Source organism: Hippichthys cyanospilos, chromosome 3 (assembly GCF_059441005.1).
Source record: "Hippichthys cyanospilos isolate Australia breed blue-spotted pipefish chromosome 3, RoL_Hcya_1.0, whole genome shotgun sequence".
NCBI lineage: Eukaryota > Metazoa > Chordata > Actinopteri > Syngnathiformes > Syngnathidae > Hippichthys > Hippichthys cyanospilos.
The window spans coordinates 8,338,347-8,351,160 of NC_142371.1; the positions used below are offsets into that span (position 1 = coordinate 8,338,347).

At 39.5% G+C, this 12,814-nt stretch overlaps 1 protein-coding gene across 1 annotated transcript in view; it reads left to right on the forward strand.

The window, feature by feature from the left end:
* Positions 1 to 129: 129 nt before the first annotated feature.
* The window catches only part of dyrk1b (dual-specificity tyrosine-(Y)-phosphorylation regulated kinase 1B), a 54,196-nt gene continuing 41,511 nt past the window's right edge, over positions 130 to 12,814 (forward strand). Inside the window, exon 1 of the mRNA XM_088409991.1 lies at positions 130 to 859. The gene's annotated coding sequence lies outside the window, so the exon portion shown is untranslated. The remainder of the gene's footprint in view (positions 860 to 12,814) is intronic.

Here is a 12,814-nt window from a genome sequence, read left to right on the forward strand (position 1 = left end):
CACTTTCCTGATCGCTTTTGTGAATTGATAAAAAAAATAGGGAACACGTCTTGTAAGCGATGTAATTGATTGGAATCCTGCAAGTATCCGCCGTGGATTTGTTTTGGCAGCCATTTTGTGGGAAATTTCTTTGGAGCGCGCGGGACCGTGCTTGCTTGGCATCGGGAGTGCGCCCCTATTGCAGCCCCTCTCCTTCGACCGAAATTAACATCACGGAGGGGCTGTCCAGCCCACAGCTAGCGTTAGCCGTGCCTTCCAAAATTAAGGGAAGTTTTTCCTCAATCTTTGCTTTTATGCTTGACAAGTCCATTGGCTAACCCCCAAAGGCTAAGCAGCACGGAGTGTGCAGGCTGTCTTCCACTTTAATTCCAATGTCTGTTTTATCATTAGCTAGCGTGTCAGCTAATAGCTATCCAATGTTAGCCTTTCACCTAACTCAAATAAGCTAACGGAGTTGACGAACCAAGTGGTTCTCGCTATGCTCGTGGAATGATTACATTGCATGTGTTCTCCGAGGAACCGGCCAAGAAGCTTACATAGACAAACTGACAGAATAGGGGTTCGCGGTGTCCGTGGTTGAGGTGGTGGGCTGCCCGCCTCCCCCAAAGCACGGCTAAATGAGTTGCGCCGGTTAACAGTCCCTTTCTGACTGACAACGCTCCAGTCGATCTCCGAAGAATAAAAATTAGCCGAAAATCAATATCGTTGGGATTTATCGTTGGTGTATTCTATCGCGTATTGGGATTTCTCTGGCGGAAGACGGGCAACTGGGGAGGGGGACTCTGCTCTTGTGGACGGAGGGAGAGTGGGGTTCCGAACATGGCTGCTACGCGGAACTTGGTTCGACACGCCGCCTGAGGTAAGCAATAGCCGCTCTTGTTTTTTCTCTCTCTTCTTCTTCTCCATCATACACCTGAACGGACCATGGGCTGACGGGTTCTTAATCGCATTTGAATATTTGTGCACGAGGCTTGACGATCAATGAGGGGCTTCTCAGCAATCGGTAGCATCACGATACTGGTCCCTTTCAGTCGGCCTCTTGTCATCTCTGCCACTGCTCATCAGAAGGGTCATGTTTAGGCTGGCTGCGATAAAACATATTGCTTCGGACAATAAAACTCGTTAGCTGCTCGGACTTGACAGGCTCACGTAACCACGGAACCAGAGAAGCGTAGCATGATGAATGGCTGTCACCCAGATTTCACGTCATGCGGCGTCCTCTAAGATTAGCTTTATTAACGCCGCCTCCATGTCGTTAATTGTAAGACTTTCTAATGGTTCGCCTACCGGTGAGGACTGAGCGAGTGGTTACCGACGCAAATAGTCAGATGTAACCGCCCGTGTGTTTGCGTGCGTGTATGTATGTGTCCAGGCAAGTTTCAGTTGATACCGCGACCTGCCTTAAGTTGTAACGCACGACACCAGGCGTGGAAGAGGTTGCCGGCAGAACAAATCGGGGGAAGGAATGTGGAATTGTTCGTTCGAGCGACAGATGATGGTTAATATGAGTGGTGATGTGCTGAAGATGGCATACATGATTGATTCGGTGTTTCGGCGCTGCTTGATGTGTCACGTATAAGCCGCACGGCTCTCCGGCTGTCCTCTGCACATCCGCAGCATTTCATCTATGGCAGTTCATGCTAGTTGCTAGCTTAGCCACCGCATCAGCTCCAGCCCCTACCCTGCCCTGGAGAGGAGCCGGGAGATGGTTTCTCGTGAGTCCTTGTACTTGTTGGAAGACAGATTGCTATGTACTGGCCCTTCCCGATGCTCACTGAGTTTTCACCGAGAACACAGGTTCTTCCTCTTAGCAAAATGTTGAAATATTGAAATACATGTTTATTGGGACATTCTTAGCTACCCAAATGTATACTTTTTCAGCCCTACCTTGCTATTGCCCCCTTTGCATACTCCGTTTTATTTCATTGGTCTCCTATTTTGAAGAGAAACGAGAAAAAACATTCACTCTCATCTACACTCTGTACTGTATTTCTAAGTTGCGGGCATTACTCTACACAAAGAACAGGAGAGAGGGCAGGAGAGATGTCAAGAGTGACTGAGCTGAGTTCAAGGGGTTTGGCCTTGCTTATCGACACTTCTCTTGAAGCTTTCCAGCAACGTCTCGTCTGTGCTTCATAAAATCCATCCATCCATCATCTATAGCCGTTTATCCTCAGAAGTCGCAGGCTTGCTGGTGCCTATCCCAGCTGATTCAAGCACTAGGTGCGGGACACTATGAACTAGTTGCTAGCCAATTGCAGGGCCCAACAAGCATCCACTCACCCAATCACACTTAAAGACAATTTAGTATCTCATGCATGTTTTTGGAGTGTGGAAGGAAGCCAGAGTATCCAGAGAGAACAAATGCGGGCTTGGGGAATTCGAACTTGGGTCCTTCAATTGTGAGGCGGACGTGCTAACCATTGCTCCACCAAGCCACACACACTGCAGGGGCTGCATGGCTTGATGGTAGAGTGGTAGTCTCCTAGCCGAGAGGCTGTTGGTTAGATCCCCTGACCATGTTGAAGTGTTCTTGAGCAAGACACTGAACCCCCAGTTGCTCCTGATGCTGTGTCATCAGTAGGTAAATGACTAGTTAGAGTAAAGCGCTTTGAGTACCCAAGGTTGAAAAGCGAAAGTCCATTTACACATAGATAGTTTATTGCAGCCTACTCAATAAAATCTCATTTTAATATATATATATATATATATATATATATATATATATATATATATATATATATATATATATATATATATATATATATATATAATTCTCAAATCATATCTCAAAGAATTTGAAATTTGAAAGTGTACCACTAGTCGTAGTAATCATTCCGTCCTTTGTATTTTTTTTTTTAAAGATAAACCATCATGTAACTTGGCTCCTGGTGTGAATAATACTGTACAGTGGAATCTCTGAGGTAAAATGCGATCAGCAATTAAATCTTTTTTTTTTTTTGCCCTGTATTATTTGTCATACTGTTCACAGAATAACTTACTATTAAAGTTTAAGAATAATAAAGAACCCAAATTTGAACTGTAATGTGAAGGTAGAGTCGGTCACACATATTCCTCATCCCTCCCATTTTTAATATTTTGGTTCACAAATGTGAAAATATGAGTTAACTATAAAAAAATTACCTTTTATGTCATTATCTTTTTAACTAGTGCATTCTGTCTTGGCAGTACCTTTTAAGCTTGGCAAAGCTGCACTTGTAACGGATGTGATTCCATTGGCAAAAGCAGGCATAACAAGTTCAACATACTATTTCTAGTACCTTGTCAACCAAGGTACCAAGCAGTGTCGGGCTGATACTGTATTAGTGATGTATTTCACAGCAGGTCTCTCGTTGGTGGAGTGGATTCAATCTTGGGGTGTCAATCTGATGTGGGTACACAGCCGTAAATGACAAAACATACACACAAATACAAAATGAAAACACTCACAAGGTGCATGAAACAGATGCAAACACTGAAATACCAGCATGGTAAGGCCAACAGGAGCTGGAGTCAGAGCTGATGTAGCTTACTAGAAGGTCATGTGCCTTGAAAGGCACACCAGCACAAATAATCACTAGTTTTGTTGTGTTGTGTGTGTGTGTGTCATTGCTGTCTGCTTCATAAAACGTATCCATCCAGCCATCTATTTTCTAGAGCTACTTATCCTCACGGGTTGCAGGCTTGCTGGTGCCTATCCCAGTTGACTATGGGCAGTAGGCGGGGGTCACCCTAAACTGGTTGCCAGCCAATCGCAGGGCACAAAAGGACGAACAACCATTCACGCACCTAATCACACCTCAGGGCAATTACCAACAATGACAAAGGAGGTGAGGAGGCGGGTGGGGGGCACTGATGACTGATAGACTATCAAAAAATGTAAAATGCTGACCTTCTGGGCTTTAGTCTACCTATTCCATTCTTAGGAGTTGTTGAGATGTACAGTATGTTCCCTACCTGTAACATGAGGTGTTGCTAGGCGTCAGTAGTGTCACCAAATTCTGTCTTGTTATATGATGGTTCTTCTGATTAGTTTGGATGCATTTTTCTGTAAATGGTTTCATGGACTCTTGTTTTGAGATCACTCTACAGCGTTTCTATGGGATGTATATCTGGACTCACTGTTGGCCACGACAAAACTGTCCCCTGCGTCATCTCAAGTCATTCTGGATTCATTTTAGTCATTGTCCTGCTATAAGACACATGACCTCTGACAGAGGCCCAGCTTTATTGCACTCAGCCCAATATACTATATGTAATATAAAATTTGGATAATGCTCCAATTTAATGATGAAGAATTTGTAATTGCTACAATTTACTAGGAGAAGTAGTGCATTATTTGACCCAAGCACAGGGGTGCCATTGTTTTGGATAACTGCATACTGAATATGCTGTATTGGTGAGGCCCACTTACTTTCTTTCTTACACATAAAGTAAGTTCTTGTTTTTTTTATTTTTTTGAAAGCTTGTATGCATTTCAATTGGTTGTAGGTTGTGTTGAATATGTTGAAGCGCACATCCAGAATCATTGGGATCTGATTGCCTATCCCTTACATGTATCTGCAAGACTGACCATTTAGAGCTACCTAAGAAACTAGTGTTTCATATACCACATAAACTGTGACCCATGTCAGCTACTTTGTTAGGTGATTCTTTTTCAAGTGTGGTTAGCTTCTCATCTTGCATGACTTCACTTCATTTGACTCACTGCAAATGTGTCAATCTGTCTTCCTGTGGTGGTAATTTGGGCAAGTGGGATGTCTCACGGAGCCCCTCCACCTGTCCTTACTGGGACTATATTTGTGGGTCTCCCGCTGAACAAGTCTCTCGCCTGGCAACAGATCTCTCTCTCCCTCTCGCTCTCTCTCTCGCTCTTTCTCGTTCTCCTCCCTCTCTCTGCCATTGATATATTTTCTGGATTTAAATCTTGACTTAAGTAAAATAAAATCTCTGCAAGTCTATTGGCCAGTAAGGAGACGAGTTTATTTAAGCATAAGAAAACAGAACACTGCTGCAAAGTGGAGATTTTGTTACTTTGTAACCTTGTTACTCAAAGGCAGTATTTCCCAACAAGGAATTTCGATTAATATTTTGTATGTCTGTGTGTGTGTGTGTGGTAATAATATTGATATTGTGTTGTTATCACAATATCTGGCTTGACTATTGAGATAAAAATAAAATATGAGCCAAAAATAAAATATGGGCCATATCACCCAGCACTTAAGCGATTCAGGTTGTGCCTTGCCAGTCACACAAATTCAGTTGGATTAGCTCCAGGGCACAGTGAGCCCGATTAGAACAAGCAGTATAGAAAATAAAAACTCAAACTCACATAATTTGATATTAACTTTTTAATTTGATTAATTTGGGAAAGGGTTGCACAATGGAAGATTGGTTAGCATGTCCACCCCACATGCGGGGGTCGGGCCTTCACTTCCTGTGTACAGGTTGCATATTTTCCCCATGCTTCTGTGTTTTGCTTTGTTTTTTTTTCTTTGAAGTATTCTGGTTTCCTCCTGCTTTCCACATAGTGCATGCATGGTAGGTAAATTGCATAGTCTAAATTGTCTTTAGGTGTGTTTGTGAGACTGAATGTTTGTTCGTCGTCATTGTGTGCCTGCGATTGGCTTTGCAACCAGTTCGGTGTATTCCGCCTACTGCCCAAAGACAGCTGTGATTGGCTCCAGCATGTCCGTGACCCTTGTGAGGGAGGATAAACCGTAAAAATAATGGATGGATTGGATCATTTGAGATGAGACCACTAGCAATGTTAGTTTGTGAGAGAGATTACATTTTGGTAAATGTTTTTATCTTTTTCGTTGTATACCTTACACATTATTAGTATGTCATTTTCAAGCGTAAGTCAGTCTCCATTTTGCTCTCAGCTGTAGCAAACAGCCCCAGGACATACAAAAACAAAACTTGAAAACTTACATACAAACTTACTTGCCTTGTGAATGGCAATGATTATCAATAATAAGGCATCTCAATCCATCAATAATCCTAAATGTTTCTGTCTGAAACCAGCATAAGGAGAATGTACTTGTTGTAGAACTATGGCCTCCAAATCTAAAATTAATCTGTAAGACTTTAAAATGTAAAGATCAAGGGATCAGTAACTGATTACTTTTTTCTATTTGTAATTGTTCTGAGCTTTCATCCCCATATGACAATTGAATCAAAACCGTATAAGTTACTCAAATGTGTGTGGCCAGGTGGCTCAAACTACAACTCTGGAAGGAGCAAAGCCACATGGCTATAATATGACATGAAGAATAATTATTTATATATATATATATATATAATTATTCTATATATGTAATAATAATATATATATGTATATATATATGTGTGTATATATATATATGTGTATATGTATATATATATATATATATATGTATATATATATATATATATATATATATATATATATATATATATTTATATATATATATATATGTGTGTATATATGTGTATATATATATATATATATATATATATATATATATATATATATATATATATATATATATATATATATATATATATATATATATATATGTATGTATATTATTGATGAAAAATAAATAGCCTACAAAAATCAGGATCAGCATGTCTTTAGCAGTCTAAGGTCCATCTTTTACCTGAAGCACTAATTGTGTGTTTGTAGATCGAAACCGCCACTTGCAGGCGGTTAATTTGGTCAACACCAGAGTTAATTTGGCGTGTTCACACCTGTCCAACTGAATGGCACTAAGGAGAGAAACAAACTAGCATTCAATTAAAAACAAACTACCGTATTTTTTGGACTATAAGACGTGACTTTTTCCTTATGATTTGAGTCCTGCGGCTTATAGTCCAGTGCGGTTTATCTGTATTTTTTTAATTATTTTTTTTTGCTTGCCACCTATAAGCAAATGTGTGTATCTGTTCGAGGTTTCAATTTATGAAACAACTATTAAATAGAACTGAAAAGATGTTAATCAATGGCTGTGCTCGAAGAGTTTTAAAAATATATTATTACAAATACATCTATTTCTAAATTGAATAAGAGAATGTATAAAATTTTGGGTAAATTTGTGACGTGTAAATTGTATTTACAGTACACTGTCTATATAATTTTATCTCTGTATTTCTGATTGTATATATGAATTATGTGCACTGTGTTTTTATGTTCACTAAAATAATCTATCAAACAAAGGGAGATAAAAAAAAGATGCTATTGAAGTATTGATTTCGATTTTGAACTGCTATTTAACTAACAGTATTCTGTTTGTGTTGAAAATATCCATTCATCCATTTTCTATAAATATTTTGGGACTAAACATGCAGGCATGTTCAGTCTGTTAAAGAGAGGATGTTGCTGTTGGCAGACAATTATGAAAAAAACTTAAATAACAACAACAAAAAAAAGATAAACTTCCATGCACCATATTATTGGTTGAGGTGCGCCGCAACTGTACATAATTTTGTTATTGCTTTGTATTTTTGCACTACAGTCATGGTGTAGTAGTCATAGCGAGTCATTTTTACAGTGTTACTGTGCTATAGGAGGTAAATGAACTTAACATATTCTCTAATTCACTCTAGGCTATTTGATTGGGTTGCATGTAAAATAGTACAATTTCAGTCTTATCAGTTATTTCCCAGAGTGGCTATATGCACTCCTGCAAGCAAGAGGCAAAAGGTTCATGTTTCTATATATTTATTTGTCACTGGCAGCTTTGGTTTACTGTGAATCTGACATGTAAAACAACCTTTGGGCATGCTCATTCAAATTAATACAGACGCTAGTTGCCAATTATAAACCTTCAAAACACACACTGAGCAGTCTAGTAGTTGTATACAGCAGTGGTTCCCAACCACCGTTCCGTGGACCGGTACCGGTCCATGGATCAACTGGTACCGGGCCGCGTGGGCTGCACCCGAAATAATGTTTTGGAGATTATTTAGTTTAACAGTTCATATGTTTGAGCTTGATCTTTGTTTTTTTGGCACTGCCTCTGGCCGCTGTTGATATTACATACATAGTGAGAAGGATGATGTGGTTTTTAGAGCAGCCAGCATTTTTTTTTTCACCAATCTGCTTCTACCTTTTTGAGCACAGAATTGTGACATTTTTATATCAAATATAGTACCATATACCCACGTGGCCGGGGTCATGTTTGTAAAATTCAGATATACTGTATGTAGTTCACACTGCCATCAAAAGATCAGACACAGGTCAGATAGCGGCGAAAAAATATAGCAATTGGGTCACTTTACGCTGCAGTATGAACCTAGAGGTAGGTAACTCCGGGTCCTCGACAGCCATATCCTGCCTATTTTTGATGTCTCCCTTGCTTTTCACACCTGGTTCAAATAATCAGCTCATCAGCAAGCCCTGAGGAAGCCTGATAACAATCCTGAACACTTCAGTCAGGTGTGTCGAAAGTGAGACACATCAAAAACGGGGCAGGATGTGGCGCTCGAGTTCCCTACCCCTGCACCTAGCCCAAGTAGCTTGGGTTGCATTTGAAAAAAGTTGGATATGTATCATTCACACTGCCATCAAAAAACCTGATACAGGTCGAATAGGGGCAAAAAAAATCGCAATTGGGTCACCTCAGGCTGCAGTGTGAATCTAGCCAAAAATGTGTTGCTAAAATGAATGCACTGAGTATTTTTTTCAAGTATTCCAACCAATCCACAAAATACAGAAATGGAAAAAACAGAAATGAGTATTGTTATTCATCGTTTATTTGCGTGTGCTTTACTTTTTAATTCAGTAACTTTTTATTTCCCCCATAACCTTTGGTCAGCCAAAGCTGTGTTTGAATACCGAAGTGACAAGGAGCCACCATTTTGGTGGAATTTTCTCAAAAAAACAGACCCTTAGGACTTCAAACACCACTGGTATGCCCTATACCATATCAATTCATTAGAGAACAATTGCTAACTAAAGCTCATGATCTATTCTAATGCCTACACTGTTCTTGTGTTTTTTTAGGGCAAGCAACGACGTTTGAAACATAATATTAGGGAAATTTTGTACCATATCCATTCATTTGTGGATATTTTTGGCTCAAATTTTAACAGCTACGAAGATGGGGTCAAGGAGTTTGCTTCTCAAAAATTACTATAACAGAAGTACACTCTCATATAACTATAAGTATATAAAGTATACTCTGTTTTTAATCATGATAATTATGTTCTTTTAGTCTTCCACAAAAAATACCAATTTAATACTTGCTCATGCTAAATTGGAACAAATTTAAGTTTTTAAAAGTATAACACTTTCCAGCAGAACACTTTACACAGACTGACACATGTGTGTACACTGTATTGAAAATGTATGCTAAAAACTCACGTCTATCTGATTAAGAAAGTAGCCACTCACTTGTACTCAATCGCAAGTTCTCTGGCAGCTCCTCCTCTTCATCTCTGCCCATAGCTCCGCCTCTTCACCTCTGCCCATTTCTCCAGGACTTTAAAGCAGTGCACTTCGTTTGTTTTTGCTTTTACGCTTGTTCCAGAGACCCACTTTCAGCAGTATATCGTGTATAGCATAGTAAGTAAAGATGACGCGCCTGCCGGAGTCCCATCGTTTACAATGGAGCCCGTTCTGGCGTTGCAGCCACCTTGACCAGTGTTGTGCCAATGTGGTTAATCCTGAAAAATATTGTAACCCCTGCCCCGGCAACATGAGTTGACGTGGCTGGTCTGATTTTGGTGCTTCGAATAAATTACACATCTTTCCATGTACCGTACTTCTTTTATTCTGCTTAATAAAGTAAACATTGTTGTTCAGTGCTGAATGAGTGTTTCTATGAATGTTTGAGATGTCCTACTGTGTGAGTGATCACTGATTGCATTGTGAGTCAACTGGCGGATGCGAGTACAGCACTTAGTTTCATTTCTTTTTGTAAAACCTTGCTTATAGAACTGAATCACAAAAAACAAACAGTTTCATCATGTTTTTTCATGAAAACAAACAATTAATTCTGCGCCGTTTTCACTTAATGCTTGTACGCTTCCCATATCAGGCTACACATACTTTTTCTGGGGTAACTACATTGATCACTCGCCCCCAATACAATGGCTGTCTTGGAAATTACATCCATGCTTTGGGAATTCTCAATGGCCAGCACATCCCTGTATGTACGTAATGCTACAAACTGTTACAAACTAGGTAGCTAAATGTACTCTGTTACATATTTCATTGATTGTTTGGCTGTCCAGTAAAAGTGGTAGTCCCTTAGCCAACCAGATTGGTCAAATTCTGAACAATTAAATGGTTAATTTAACCAAAATCAGTGTAACAAACTTTGTGTGTGGTAGAAAATATTCTCACAAGTGCGCACTGGTTCTCTCCAGTTTTCACTCCGGAAATTCAGTGCATTGCTCAAATGTACAGTCCAGAAATTCAGAATGCACCGAAAACAGAGTGACGGTACGCACACATGAAGCTCTGACTGGAAACCCAGTGCGCCTGTGCGTTGAGCAGTGCAGCAAGTAACAGGTCAAGCATGTCTGCTGATTGGTTGAGAACACAATCCACATTGGGAAATTAACTAAAGGGGAGCACACACTGCACTACAGAGTAGTACTGCACTCAAGAGTAGTGCATGAGTAAATTTTTGAACGCACCACAGATTGATAATTTTTTTTCACCAATCCGTTTTTAGATCGTGCACGGACACTCATTTACATATACACCGCTCGCAGTTTAGTCGTATACTTCTAGTCCACAGTGAGTTAGTTCAGTTTACAGATTCAGTGCAGCACAAGGATAGCCATTTATAAGCTACTGTCATACAAGTGGTGTACAGTACTTCTAAATAAAATGTAAGCATGGATCAATAAGCTCAAGAAAAGTGCTTTAAATATTCACAGCTTTTTCACGAGACTTTCCCCAATTTTTCAACCCTTCAAAATAACTACGCAAGATTTTTGTCAAAGTTAATGAACAAAAACTTTTTGTGGGCCTCTTACAATTTGGCACCTATAGCATCATGTCCAGTTAACAAATATGGATGCATTAGCTTTGTTGGTAGGTGGCTAACAACTTAGTTTCAACCAAATCAATTTACAAGTAATAACGGTACTAGTGAATTCATGTAAATTTATTAGCATCTTATGTTACCGTGGTAACCAAGGTTGATATTTTCAAATGTTCTTCATTTTTTTTTTCAAATGAAATTACTCTCTAATATTATGTTGAAGTTCTATTCACTTAGCTTTGTTGTTTTATTTTTGGGAAAAAAAAAGTCATGTTATTTTTTTTTTTTTGTCAAAATGTGAGGATTCGGGGTTAATTCAGTACATTACAAGTAAATCGTGTGATGTTCTTCAGAGATCCGTTGTGAAATGATGAAGTTACTCTGTTTATTTGTGAATATGTGTTTTTTTGTTTTTTTTTACTTTGACTTTGATCAAGTCCTGAAGTGTCTACTCCAGTCTACAAAGGCCTATGTCCTGCATGTTTTCCAAGTTTTTCTTTGCAACACACCTAATTCAATTGATAGGGATCATTATGAAGCTCCCGCAGACCTCATTTGAGCTAATCATTCGAATCAGGTGTATTGCAAAGAAACACCTGGAAAAATGCAAGACACAAGCCATTTCAGACTGGAGTATGACGGTTCAGGACTATGGGGATTACATGCATATATAATAATAATAATAACATAATACAAAAAAAAAACATTCCCCTAAAAAGACATTTACCCATATGTAACTCTTAATTTTTCTGGAAAGCTTCATTTGATTTTCACAAATCTTGCTGTGGTTTATTCTGGTTGAAGTGACTTTTCCAACTTGTTTCATCTTTGATCATGTTTCTTTCTTTTTTTTTTTTTGTTTAAACCCTGTCACATCGCTCATTCAACTGTTGTGTACTAGTAGTGCATTGGATTATTTATTTCTGTGATTTGTAAAGATCACACACTCAGGCATAGCCTACACATAGCAGGGGTTCCTGCAAACCAGTATATGTCTCTGGTTTGCCCTATCTGCTCTATGTGCCCATTTTTTTTCATCAAAAACTCCCGCCAAAGTGGAGACTTGCCAAATTCTCCAGATCTGCGTTTCTGTGAAGCAAGCATTTCCCTCCAATGACACCGACTCCGGTGATGTTAAGAAAAAGATGTTCTTTCTGATTGGACAGAATTTGGTGACACTACGGTTGCCTAGCAGCTTGGCATGCTTGTAAATAAAACCACACTATGTGGATTTGTGTAGCATCGTTTTTTTTTTTCTTCCAATAAAAGCCATGTGGACAGATTTATTTAGATATTTATTTTTACTCATGAAGTGGAGGAGAATATGTGGGTTTAATTAGACCTAGTTACGTGTAGACAAGGCCACAGTTTGATCTGCAGATTGGAAGATGGAGAGAAAAAGAGAAAAAATATGCTTGTTCACATGAAGGCAACATGAGCAATACATAGTCAATCGTTCCATAACCGAGGCAGAAAAACTTTAAAACCCTCATGGATCATATAAGTCAGTGGTCCCCAACCCCTGGTCTGCGGACCGGTACCGGTCCGTGGATCAACTGGTACCGGGCCGTGTGGGCTGCACCCTAAATAATGTTTTGGAGATGATTTAGTTTAATGGTACGTGCACACCGAACGGGAACATGGCGAAAAAGCGGAGAGTTTTGTATTGTAGTCAATGGAGTTGGCGTGACTGGGCGCGAATGCATGTCGGGCGACGCGATGGACGCGAATGGAGCGTTGCGAATGGAGCGTTGCAAATGGCCGCCCCCGGTCACGAGAAGCGAAATTTTGCCTTTCGCGTTAAGTTAATTTTTTTTTTTTTTTTTTATTAC